This window comes from Procambarus clarkii, chromosome 42 (genome assembly GCF_040958095.1).
Source record: "Procambarus clarkii isolate CNS0578487 chromosome 42, FALCON_Pclarkii_2.0, whole genome shotgun sequence".
NCBI classification, from domain to species: domain Eukaryota; kingdom Metazoa; phylum Arthropoda; class Malacostraca; order Decapoda; family Cambaridae; genus Procambarus; species Procambarus clarkii.
The window spans coordinates 29,893,160-29,908,344 of record NC_091191.1 but is presented as its reverse complement, the minus strand read 5'-3'; positions in this window follow the sequence as shown (position 1 = coordinate 29,908,344).

Genomic DNA, 15,185 nt, shown 5'->3' with positions numbered 1-15,185 from the left:
TAATACGTCAAATGCGTTAAAAGTCCTTAGGTGTAGGCTATTAGTTGTCGGTTTTGCCAAGGTCTTCTTAAGACCCCTGTCTTTCACACCTTGCCAAGACGAGGACTTCTTAGTACTGGTCTCGTCAGTCCTTCTTAATGAGGTCCCGTCAACACTGGCCTCCTCCTTCGTTTCCTCCCTAAGTCTCAGCCGTCGCACCTCCTCCCGCAGGGAATCCATCTCTGCTCTCAGAGCTCCAACCATACTCACCAAATCTTTAACTAATCCTTCCATTATTGCAATAATAATGTTATTAGAATCGGAGCTCCAGCTAACACAACCTCTCACTGTGACTGCACCTGACTGACTGATTTAACATTCATATTGGTCAATAGTTTTTCGATTTGTATACATCTTATTGTAAATTTTAGATGTAATTAGTATATATTTTCCCAGGAGTGGACATGATCACGACGCATAAAATACTAATGCATTCACAAGTTGCGTGGAAAAAGCTGTTTGAAAAATAACTTTAGCCTAAGTAAATGAAGGTTACCTTTTTTTGATATACAAGATTTATAGAGCGGGTAGAACCTTTTAGTTCAGGGTCTAAAGGAACACCAATAATGTTGGTATGTCCATTATTGTTGTAATCATCGCATCAAGGCAAAATATTAAATGTTTTCTGCTATGTTCTCAGGGCCTTGCGAGTGTGTACTCTAACGTTTATGACGAGGAAATGGTTAAGATCTATTTGGGATTAAATTACAATATTGTAGATGAGTGATGGACATTGATATGTGATAGTCCAAAAGTATTTGTTATAACCAAGCGCCACAAACCAGTTCTGGGTTTAAACATTCATTGTCTTCCTTAAACACTCTTTCAAAACTGTTCAATTTTCTAACAAAATTAAATATCAACTTTGTTGTCGAGAAGAGCAACAGTGTGACCTCTCGGAGAGGCTGCAGGATCCGTGTCAAGACTGTGGTCGCCCGGTTGTAATTCTTTTACCATGTCGTGGCGTAGTCGACTAAGGCAGCGTCTGGGATCATCCCGGACGTAAGTTCGAACCCTCATCACGGCCTTTGTGGATTTGTTCATTTAATGCATCACGCTATTGTGATTTGTGTGTGTATTGTGAGCTCTTTATTTATCCAGAATTCTCCGTCCTTACCCCACAGGGTGTGACTATATTCACATATAGTGACTGGGGGGAGGCCTCTGGCTGAGCGGACAGCACACTGAACGCGTGATCCTGTGGTCCCGAGTTCGATTCCGGGCGCCGGCGAGAAACAATGGGCAGAGTTTCTTTCATCCTAATGCCCCTGTTACTTAGCAGTAAATAGGTACCATGGAGTTAGTCAGCTGCCACGGGCTGCTTTCTGGGGTGTGTGTGGTGTGGGGGGGACAAAATAGTAGTTAATAACAGTTGATTGAGAGTTGAGAGGCGGGCGGAAAAAGCCGAGTTCATCCCCGACAAGCACAACTAGGTGAATATATTATCCTTGCAAGAATTGTGAATGTTTTATTTGCGTGGATGAGAGAGGCAAATTGGTTGGTAAATGCCACATGCAACACCAATATTCAGTAACGGGAGAGATAATGAAGACAATATTTGTGAGAAAGTTTGAAGAATCAGCCGTCATCGAATGTGGCAAAAATACCAGTTATGGAAAGTTCAAAATGGCACCAATTCTTTCAAGCAAAATTAGTGGAACTTTCACATTACCTTAGTTTTTCAGTTATTGCTATTTTGTTATTTGAAGCAGTTTTAGCTGTGCTAGTGGCTTTGTTTTTTATTAAATAAATAGTTACATTGTTTAGCAAGTTGTAACTATGGCTCCAGCATAAATGTTGACCTTTCTTGGTAAATTCCTTAAGCTTGTTAATTACTTAAGTTAGCATTAAGTTCATTAAGATCATTCAACTGGTTTTGTCTGCATTATCTGGCATTAATTGCTCGCAGTCATTATTGGGATGCTTTGTGTATCTATATACTCAACAGCCTTGTCAAATATGTTGACAAGACCACACACTAGAAGGTGAAGGGACGACCACGTTTCGGTCCGTCCTGGACCATTCTCAAGTCAATTGTACCGAAAAATCAAGTCGATTTTGGACGGAAACATGGTCGCCCCTTCACCTTCTAGTGTGTGGTGTGGTCAACATACTTCAGCCACGTTATTGTGACTCTTCGCCTGCACTTGTCGAATATGTCAACGTTCACAAGGGGTTCATAGTGACTCACGGGGTGAAGACTCGAGAGAAGGAGCCACACGTGTCTAAACCTGGTTTACAGTTTGTGGTGAAGTGTTATGAAAATTTCTTAATGTTCCTTTATATTCCAAAGCTACTCATGTAGCTGTATTTAAGCTTGTGTGTAGTGCACAGCGGCCTGTGGTAATGCCAGATGTACTCCCAGAGTACACCACCAGCATCACTCTACCATCTACAGTACAGTGTTACCGGCACATATAAGCAAGCTACAATACAGCTGCATAGGGAGTGTCAAGACCTTTTATCTGGTGTCAAGGCCTTTATCCACTACTAAGCTCTCCACATATATTTGACTGCGATTGCCAGATACCTTAATTTACTCTGCCACAGCCTTTTATAAACTACTTATTAATTAATGCTTTAATTAATGCTTTATTATGTAATCCTAAGTTAACCTTGTTCCTAAGCTACAACTCTGCTCTTAATATCCTTTTTACTGTACTGTCTAGGTGATGAGGCTATTTTACTTGTCAAGGGAAATTCAAGGAGTAGGGAAACGGCTGAGTAGAAAGATATAAGAGACATATAGAGACATGAACACATATAGGTTATAGACATATAAAATATACACATATAAGTTATATTTGTAAGATAAATAAACACGATATATTATATGGCATAATTCACTCCTTACAACTCTAGGTCATTCTGAATGTTATTCAGAATATATAAAAATACTTATCCATTCAGGGACTCCGGTCACCCTATCACTCTAGTACAACACTGGAACTGTGCACACACCTGCTGGCATAAGTGTCACACACACACACACACACACACACACACATATATATAATATTAATATTAATATATATATATATATATATATATATATATATATATATATATATATATATATATATATATATATATATATATATATATATATATATATATATATATATTATTAAATATGACCGAAAAAGTAAGATTAATAATTGAACAACACCTCGACATCCTCACAGACCAACATCACCTCAGCACTGAAACAAGGATTATCAAGAAACTAACAACATTATATGGAGGACCTATGGCAATTCCACGACCAAGAGAGGGCTTCCTGAACCTTGCAGGAATTAACCTCACTGAGGACCAAGTCACTCTCCTAAATCTGGGCATAAACTGTCATGTTATGTCCAGACCGAGTGAGATGGCCCGGAAAGTAGAGTTGGAAATCCTGTTGGACGACATATTCGACCTCGAGACACAAAAGAAGGTCACTACCAAAGATACCTTACAAGCAGAACTTATTGCAGAAGGAGGAAAGAATCGAGGCAACTACAGAAGCACCATACTGTCCCCCGAGCTTAAAGCGGCAGCTAAAAGCCTTCGTGAGAACAAGGAGATAGTTGTCAGGAGAGGTGACAAGTCGCCAATATATGTCATTCTTAAAAAAGACGAATATCTGGCGAAAATGAACATCATACTCTCTGACCAAACTAAGTTCCAAAGGGTAACGAAGGACACTACAGCCGAATTAAAAGCAAAGGTCAACAAACTGATCGAAACTGTGAACGCCAAGAAATCCGGACTCCACCTGCCAAAGATCATTGGGGAATATAAACCTGGATATGCGTATGGAAATGTCAAGACGCACAAGCCTGGAAACCCACTTTGGCCAATCATTAGCCAGATACCCACACCCACGTACAGACTGGCGAAGCGACTCAACGGCCTGCTAACTCCTTATGTTCCTTGCGCCTTCAGCCTGAAGTCTCCAAAGGAATTTGTTGACTTACTGCGGGGCACACGGGCCACAGGGATAAGAGCCTCGTTGGACGTAGAATCACTGTTTACCAACGTACCTGTGGACGAGACAATCGGAATGATAGCCGACAGAGTGTATCGTGATCCAGCCTGTACTCCTCTTGACATGCCAGAAAATATTCTGAGGAAACTACTCCAAGCTTGTACTAAAGAGGCACCCTTCTTGAGCCCGGATGGGCACATGTATAAGCAAGTAGATGGGGTCGCCATGGGTTCTCCCCTAGGTGTCCTGTTTGCAAACTTCTACATGGGTACCATCGAGCAAAAAGTCTTAGTCGACATGAACTTGAAACCGGCCATATACTGCACGTATGTTGACGACATTTTTACACAGGTACCTGATGTCAGACATCTGCAGGAGCTGAAGGAGGCATTTGAGCAGAGTTCCGTGCTGCGTTTCACTTACGAGATGGAAAAGGATGGGAAGCTGCCTTTTCTAGATGTAACAGTCATGGAAAAGGGCGGAGGTTTCCACACTGCAGTCTACACTAAGGAAACAAACATAGGAATGTGCCTAAATGCCAACAGCGACTGCCCTGACAGGTACAAGAGGAGTGTTGTTAACGCATATGTCGACCGTGCTCTCAGCCACAGCTCAGAATGGAAGCAAGTCGACGAAGAACTCTGTAGGGTAAGGCAGGTCCTAGTCAATAACGGCTTCTCAAATGGTTTCATCGAAGACATCATAAGAAGGAAAGTGAAAAGCCATGCAACCTCTGAAGAGACAACTAACACAACACCTATACCCCCTATTAGACTATTTTACAGGAACTTCTTTTCCACAGCTCATAAAACGGAGGAAAAGGTCCTGAAAGATATTGTTAATAGAAACGTTATCCCTACAGACAAAAATCAGAGGATACAACTGACGATTTACTATAAAACCAGAAAAACGGCCAGCCTTCTCATGAGAAACTCTCCAGACACAAAACAGAACGCTTTAAAAGAGACTAACGTCGTCTATGCCTTCAAATGCCCACTTGGGGACTGTAAGCTCCAAAAAACCCAGTATATAGGCAAGACAACAACATCTCTTTCTAGGCGTTTAACGATGCATAAGCAACAGGGCTCCATTAAGGAACATATAATCTCTTCCCACAACCAAACCATCGCCAGAGAAATCCTAGTAAACAACACAGAAATCATCGATAGATACAGCGTTAGCAGGCGGCTTGACGTTTGCGAGGCACTACACATCAAGAAGTCAACACCAGCAATCAACAGCCAATTATTGCACAACTATATTCTACCCACCTCAAGACTCCGCTCCAATATAGAAGCATCAAGAAATATGGACCAATAGGCTTTCTACAAACACTTCTATTCAATACCCATTGTTTGTGTTCTGTCTTGTGTTGATACTTTTAATACCCTATTAATATCCCCTCTTGTTCTGTCTTGTGTTAATGCCACATCACCCCTCCCACCTCACTCAAATGTAGATATAAAATCGGAGATACGTAAGTTCTAATCAGTTGTGTATTTGTGAACTAAAGTCTTTGAAAATGTAATAAGTTTTACGAAACGCGCCCGTGTCGCGTCAGACTAGAAATAAAAATGAATTTTGGAGAATTGATTTTTGATTTACCTCCAACAGTGAAGCGTAATGAACGAAAGATTGAGAAAATTCGTGTTAGAATTATTAATCTTACTTTTTCGGTCATATTTTATAATATATGTCTACAGGAAAGACTGCTACCAGAATATACTAATATATATATATATATATATATATATATATATATATATATATATATATATATATATATATATATATATATATATATATATATATATATGTCGTACCTAGTAGCCAGAACGCACTTGTCAGCCTACTATGCAAGGCCCGATTTGCCTAATAAGCCAAGTTTTCATGAATTAATTGTTTTTCGACTACCTAACCTACCTAACCTAACCTAACCTAACTTTTTCGGCTACCTAACCTAACCTAACCTATAAAGATAGGTTAGGTTAGGTTAGGTAGGGTTGGTTAGGTTCGGTCATATATCTACGTTAATTTTAACTCCAATAAAAAAAAAATTTACCTCATACATAATGAAATGGGTAGTTTTATCATTTCATAAGAAAAAAATTAGAGAAAATATATTAATTCATGAAAACTTGGCTTATTAGGCAAATCGGGCCTTGCATAGTAGGCCAAAAAGTGAGTTCTGGCTACTAGGTACGACATATATATATATATATATATATAATATATAATTAAATATATATATATATATATATATATATTTATATATATATATATATATATATATATATATATATATATATATATATATATATATATATAATTATATATATATATAATGTCGTACCTAGTAGCCAGAACGCACTTCTCAGCCTACAATTCAGGGCCCGATTTGCCTAATAAGCCAAGTTTTCCTGAATTAATATATTTTCTCAATTTTTTTTTCTTATGAAATGATAAAGGTACCCATTTCATTATGTATGAGGTCAATTTTTTTTATTGGAATTAAAATTAACGTAGATATATGACCGAACCTAACCAACCCTACCTAACCTAACCTAACCTATCTTTATAGGTTAGGTTAGGTTAGGTATCTGAAAAAGTTAGGTTATGTTAGGTTAGGTAGGTTAGGTAGTCGAAAAAACATCATTTCATGAAAACTTTGCTTATTAGGCAAATCGGTCCTTGCATAGTAGGCTGAGAAGTGCGTTCTGGCTACTAGGTACGACATATATATATATATATATATATATATATATATATATATATATATATATATATATATATATATATATATATATATATATATATATATATATATATATATATATATATAAAATTTATTATTATATATGACCGAAAAAGTAAGATTAATAATTCTAACACGAATTTTCTCGCTCTTTCTTATGTTTCTTTTCACTGTTGATGGTAATTGAAAAATCAATTCTCCAAAAATCATTTTTATTTCTAGTCTGACGCGAAACTTGAGCGCGTTTCGTAAAACTTATTACATTTTCAAAGACTTTAGTTTACACACACACACAACTATAACTGAATAGAGCTTAAACATCTTCGATTTTTTTATACCCGCATTTTGGGTGAGGTGATATGTTGCAACAGTTTTGGATGAGGTGAACAAAACTTTCAACACAGGATAGAACACGAAACAATGGGTATTGAAGGTAAGAATGAAAGTAATTGCAGAGGGCCTATTGGCCCATATTTCTTGATGCTTCTATATTGGAGCGTAGTCTTGAAGTGGGTAGAATATAGTTGTGCATTAATTGGCTGTTGATTGCTGGTGTTGACATCTTGATGTGTAGTGTCTCGCAAATGTCAAGCCGCCTGCTATCGCTGTATCAATCGATGATTTCTGTGTTGTTTGCTAAGATTTCTCTGGTGATGGTCTGGTTGTGGGAAGAGATTATATGTTCCTTAATGGAGCCCTGTTGCTTATGCATCGTTAAACGCCTAGAAAGAGATGTTGTTGTCTTGCCTATATACTGGGTTTTTTGGAGCTTACAGTCCCCAAGAGGGCATTTGAAGGCATAGACGACGTTAGTCTCTTTTAAAGCGTTCTGTTTTGTGTATGGAGAGTTTCTCATGAGTAGGCTGGCCGTTTTTCTGGTTTTATAGTAAATCGTCAGTTGTATCCTCTGATTTTTGTCTGTAGGGATAACGTTTCTAATAACAATATCTTTCAGGACCCTTTCCTCCGTTTTATGAGCTGTGGAAAAGAAGTTCCTGTAAAATAGTCTAATAGGGGGTATAGGTGTTGTGTTAGTTGTCTCTTCAGAGGTTGCATGGCGTTTCACTTTCCTTCTTATGATGTCTTCGATGAAACCATTGGAGAAGCCGTTATTGACTAGGACCTGCCTTACCCTACAGAGTTCTTCGTCGACTTGCTTCCATTCTGAGCTGTGGCTGAGAGCACGGTCGACATATGCGTTAACAACACTCTTGTACCTGTCTGGGCAGTCACTGTTGGCATTTAGGCACATTCCTATGTTTGTTTCCTTAGTGTAGACTGCAGTGTGGAAAACTCCGCTCCTTTCCATGACTGTTACATCTAGAAAAGGCAGCTTCCCATCCTTCTCCATCTCGTAAGTGAAACGCAACACAGAATTCTGCTCAAATGCCTCCTTCAGCTCCTGCAGATGTCTGACGTCAGGTACCTGTGTAAAAATGTCATCAACATACCTGCAGTATATGGCCGGTTTCAAGTTCATGTCGACTAAGACTTTTTGCTCGATGGTACCCATGTAGAAGTTCGCAAACAGGACACCTAGGGGAGAACCTATGGCGACCCCATCTACTTGCTTATACATGTGCCCATCCGGGCTCAAGAAGGGTGCCTCTTTAGTACAAGCTTGGAGTAGCTTCCTTAGAATGTTTTCTGGTATGTCAAGAGGAGTACAGGCAGGATCACGATACACTCTGTCCGCTATCATCCCGATTGTTTCATCCACAGGTACGTTGGTAAACAGAGATTCTACGTCCAATGAGGCTCTTATCCCTGTGGCCCGTGTTCCCCGCAGCAAGTCAACAAATTCCTTTGGAGACTTCAGGCTGAAGGCGCAAGGGACATAAGGAGTCAGCAAGCCATTGAGTCATTTCGCCAGTCTGTACGTGGGTGTGGGTATCTGGCTGATGATTGGCCAAAGTGGGTTTCCAGGCTTATGTGTCTTGACATTTCCATACGCGTATCCAGGTTTATATTCCCCAATAATCTTTGGCAGGTGGAGTCTGGATTTCTTGGCGTTCACAGTTTCGATCAATTTGTTGACCTTTGCTTTCAATTCGGCTGTAGGAATTGAAAGCCAAACAACCAACGTAAGCTATCTAACCTAACCAACCAACCGAACGGTTGCAAGTACAGGGCACAGATTTATTTGTGTGTCCCCTCCTGTAGGAGCATCAGTTTCGAAAGATTCTCTGGATAGCCGAAGATTGATTGATTACCAACCTAACTAACCTAAACAACCAACCTAACCAACATAACCAACCTAAGCAACCAACCTAACCAACCTAACTGACCAACCAACCTAACCAACCTAAGCTATCTAACCTAACCAACCAACCTAAGCTATCTAACCTAACCAACCAACCTAAGCTATGTAACCTAACCAACCAACCTAACCAGGGAACCTAACCAACCAACCAACTAAAAAACGTAACCAACCAACCTAAGCTATCCAACCAACCAACCAACCTAACCAACCAACCTAACTAACCTAACCAACCAACCTAACCAAGGAACCTAACCAAGGAACCTAACCAACCAACCAACGTAACCAACCAACCTAAGCAATGTAACCTAACCTAACCTAAGGTTGAGCAACCTAACCTGAGCAACCTAACCTGAGCAACCGAACCTGAGCAACCGAACCTGAGCAACCGAACCTGAGCAACCGAACCTGAGCAACCGAACCTGAGCAACCGAACCTGAGCAACCTAACCTGAGCAACCTAACCTAACCAACCTAACCTGAGCAACCTAACCTGAGCAACCTAACCTGAGCAACCTAACCTGAGCAACCTAACCTAACCAACCTAACCAACCAACCAACCTAACCAAGCAACCTAACCAACCTAACCAACCAACCAACCTAACCAAGCAACCTAACTAACCTAACCAACCAACCTAACCAACCAACCAACCTAACCAACCAACCAACCAACCTAACCAACCAACCTAACCTAACCAACCAACCTGACCTAACCAACCAACCTAACCTAACCAACCTAATCAACCAACCAACCTAACCTAACCAACCAACCTAACCTAACCAACCTAACCTAACCAACCAACCTAACCTAACCAACCTAACCTAACCAACCAACCTAACCTAACCAACCAACCTAACCTAACCTAACCAACCAACCTAACCTGAGCAACCTAACCTGAGCAACCTAACCTGAGCAACCTAACCTGAGCAACCTAACCTAAGCAACCTAACCTGAGCAACCTAACCTAACCAACCAACCAACCTAACCTAACCAACCAACCTAACCAACCTAACCTAACCTAACCTAACCAACCAACCAACCTAACCTAACCTAACCTAACCAACCAACCTAACCTAACCTAACCAACCTAACCTAACCTAACCAACCAACCAACCAACCAACCTAACCTAACCAACCTAACCTAACCCTAACCAACCAACCAACCAACCTAACCTAACCTAACCAACCTAACCTAACCAACCAACCTAACCTAACCTAACCAACCAACCAACCAACCAACCTAACCTAACCAACCTAACCTAACCTAACCAACCAACCAACCAACCAACCTAACCTAACCTAACCAACCTAACCTAACCTAACCAACCAACCAACCAACCTAACCTAACCAACCTAACCTAACCAACCAACCAACCAACCAACCTAACCTAACCTAACCAACCTAACCTAACCTAACCAACCAACCAACCAACCAACCTAACCTAACCAACCTAACCTAACCTAACCAACCAACCAACCAACCAACCAACCAACCTAACCTAACCTAACCAACCAACCAACCAACCTAACCTAACCAACCTAACCTAACCTAACCAACCAACCAACCAACCTAACCTAACCTAACCAACCAACCAACCAACCTAACCTAACCTAACCAACCTAACCTAACCAACCAACCTAACCTAACCTAACCTAACCTAACCAACCAACCAACCAACCTAACCAACCTAACCTAACCTAACCAACCAACCAACCAACCAACCAACCTAACCTAACCTAACCAACCTAACCTAACCTAACCAACCAACCAACCAACCTAACCTAACCTAACCAACCAACCTAACCTAACCTAACCTAACCTAACCAACCAACCTAACCTAACCTAACCTAACCTAACCTAACCAACCAACCAACCAACCAACCAACCTAACCTAACCAACCTAACCTAACCTAACCAACCAACCAACCAACCTAACCTAACCTAACCAACCAACCAACCAACCTAACCTAACCTAACCAACCAACCTAACCTAACCTAACCTAACCTAACCAACCAACCTAACCTGAGCAACCTAACCTGAGCAACCTAACCTGAGCAACCTAACCTGAGCAACCTAACCTAAGCAACCTAACCTGAGCAACCTAACCTAACCAACCTAACCTAACCAACCAACCTAACCAACCTAACCTAACCTAACCTAACCAACCAACCTAACCTGAGCAACCTAACCTGAGCAACCTAACCTGAGCAACCTAACCTGAGCAACCTAACCTAAGCAACCTAACCTGAGCAACCTAACCAACCAACCAACCTAACCAACCAACCTAACCAACCAACCTAACCAACCAACCAACCAACCTAACCTAACCTAACCAACCAACCAACCAACCAACCAACCTAACCAACCAACCAACCTAACCAACCAACCTAACCAACCAACCTAACCAACCAACCAACCTAATCAACCAACCAACCTAACCTAACCAACCAACCTAACCAACCAACCAACCTAACCAACCAACCTAACCAACCAACCTAACCTAACCAACCGACCTAACCAACCAACCAACCTAACCAACCAACCAACCTAACCAACCAACCAACCTAACCAACCAACCAACCTAACCAACCGACCTAACCAACCAACCGACCTAACCAACCAACCTAACCTAACCAACCAACCAACCTAACCAACCAACCAACCTAACCAACCAACCTAACCTAACCAACCAACCTAACCAACCAAACCTAACCAACCAACCAAACCTAACCAACCAACCTAACCTAACCAACCAACCTAACCTAACCAACCTAACCTAACCAACCAACCTAACCTAACCAACCTAACCTAACCAACCAACCTAACCTACCTAACCAACCAACCGACCTAACCAACCAACCGACCTAACCAACCAACCTAACCTAACCAACCAACCTAACCAACCAACCAACCTAACCAACCAACCAACCTAACCAACCAACCAACCTAACCAACCGACCTAACCAACTAACCGACCTAACCAACCAACCTAACCAACCGACCTAACCAACCAACCGACCTAACCAACCAACCTAACCAACCAACCTAACCTAACCAACCAACCTAACCAACCAACCTAACCAACCAACCTAACCAACCAACCAACCTAGCCTAACCAACCTAACCTAACCTAACCTAACCAACCAACCTAACCAACCAACCTAACCTAACCAACCACCCAACCTAACCAACCAACCTAACCAACCAACCTAACCAACCAACCAACCGACCTAACCAACCTAACCAACCTAACCAACCAACCAACCTAACCAACCAACCTAACCAACCGACCTAACCAACCAACCAACCTAACCAACCAACCTAACCAACCAACCTAACCAACCTAATTATGTTATTATATTATTATTATTATTATTATTATTATATATTATATTATTATATTATTATTATTATTATTATATATTATATTATTATATTATTATTATTATTATTATATATTATATTATATTATTATTATTATTATATTATTATATTATTATTATTATTATATTATTATATTATTATTATTATTATATATTATATTATTATATTATTATTATTATTATTATTATATATTATATTATATTATTATTATTATTATTATATATTATATTATTATTATACAACCTTATTATATTATCAACTCCCTTCTTATTATCTGACACGAACCTTCGGTTCGTGTCAGAGTCCATGAGTGTCCGTGTGCGTGTCCGTGTGAGTGTCCGTGTCCGTGTATCCAAGGGGTTTTGGGTCCAGGAAGCTATTTGTGTCGACCCAAATTGCCTCCCTTCTCCCCACCTGAAATCCAGGTGGATTGAAAGACCTGCCCGAGGTCAGTGGATCCAGGTATCCGTCCGTGGCCCCCCGGACTTCAACCCTTCCCCACATTCCAAGGAGTCGGTCAATCAATCTTCGGCTATCCAGAGAATCTATCGAAACTGATGCTCCTACAGGAGGGGACACACAGAGAAATCTGTGCCCTGTACTTGCAACCGTTCCGACAGGCTCGAACGCAGATCTATCCGGGTTAGGAACTTGTTCTATCCGACTAGGCCACGCTGGAGTTGCCTTCTGAATCAAATTTGGCACTTGTATTTATATCTCATAGCAAGGTTAGTTAGTGTCTATTTATCAACAGTTGCAATGATTGATATGTTAAGTTGTTAATTTGTGTTGACAGTTAGAAATACCAGACAGCTTTGTTTGATAAGGTTGCAGTCCCGTGAGGCAGTGTTATGGATGAATATTGGAGAATTTAGGCTAACTGACATGTGTGTGTGTGTGTGTGTGTGTGTGTGTGTGTGTGTGTGTGTGTGTACTCACCTAGTTGTACTCACCTAGTTGTGTTTGCGGGGGTTGAGCTCTGGCTCTTTGGTCCCGCCTCTCAACCGTCAATCAACAGGTATACAGATTCCTGAGCCTATTGGGCTCTATCATATCTACACTTGAAACTGTGTATGGAGTCAGCCTCCACCACATCACTTCCTAATGCATTCCATTTGTCAACCACTCTGACACTAAAAAAGTTCTTTCTAATATCTCTGTGGCTCATTTGGGCACTCAGTTTCCACCTGTGTCCCCTTGTGCTAAATAGACTGTCTTTATCTACCCTATCAATTCCCTTCAGAATCTTAAATGTGGTAATCATGTCCCCCCCTAACTCTTCTGTCTTCTGTCTAGAGCCCAATAGGCTCAGGAATCTGTACACCTGTTGATTGACGGTTGAGAGGAGGGACCAAAGAGCCAGAGCTCAACCCCTGCAAACACAACTAGGTGAGTACACACACACATACACACACACACAGGAAGCAGCCCGTAGCAGCTGTCTAACTCCCAGGTACCTATTTACTGCTAGGTAACAGAGGCATTCAGGGTAAAAGAAACTCTGCCCATCGTTTCTCGCCGGCGCCCGGGATCGAACCCGTAACCACACGATCACGTGTCCAGCGTGCTGTCCACTTGGCCACCGGCTGTGTGTGTGTGCGTATGGGCGTTAATCTAAGACTCTAATATGACTCACTGGCTGCTGGCGTCATCCAAAAGGCTGACTCACTTAAGGCTGAACTGGACACCGTCCATCCAAGACTTAGTAAAGACTGTCTTAGTGATCTTAAAGACCCCCTCCCCCCCGCAGGTCCAGGCTGAGGGCAACACAGCTCGTGGCAGATGCAACAGCATAAAACCATCTTAGTATAATTGTTTGCAACATTGCCATGAGTTTACCAACACTGTTTTACCCATTCACATGCATTTTTAGCCCCATTGCCATACTTTTTTTACCCAATTGCCATACTTTTTTTACCCTATTGCCATACTTTTTTACCCTATTGCCATACTTGTTTACCCTATTGCCATACTTTTTTTACCCTATTGCCATACTTGTTTACCCTATTGCCATACTTTTTTTTACCCTATTGCCATACTTTTTTTACCCTATTGCCATACTTGTTTACCCTATTGCCATACTTTTTTACCCTATTGCCATACTTTTTTTTACCCTATTGCCATACTTTTTTTACCCTATTGCCATACTTTTTTTACCCTATTGCCATACTTTTTTACCCTATTGCCATACTTTTTTACCCTATTGCCATACTTTTTTTACCCTATTGCCATACTTTTTTACCCTATTGCCATACTTTTTTTACCCTATTGCCATACTTTTTTACCCTATTGCCATACTTTTTTTACCCTATTGCCATACTTTTTTACCCTATTGCCATACTTTTTTTACCCTATTGCCATACTTTTTTACCCCCATTGCCATACTTTTTTACCCCCATTGCCATACTTTTTTACCCCCATTGCCATACTTTTTTACCCCCATTGCCATACTTTTTTCCCCATTACCATACTTTTTTACCCCCATTGCCATACTTTTTTCCCCATTGCCATGCATAATAATCATTGCTTAAAAACATATATTTGAAGGAAATTAAGACTTAATTATTGGTAGCATTTGCAAGTAAAAGGTTATACAAAACAAATAATAGGGTGAAAGACAGACTGTTTTAGCGTGAAGAAACAGCTTCAGCGTCAAGAAACGAAGACAGCTTCAGCGTCAAGAAACAAAGACAGCTTCAGCGCCAAGAAACAAAAACAGCTTCAGCGTCAAGAAACAAAGACATCTTCAGCGTCAAGAAACAAAGACAGATTCAG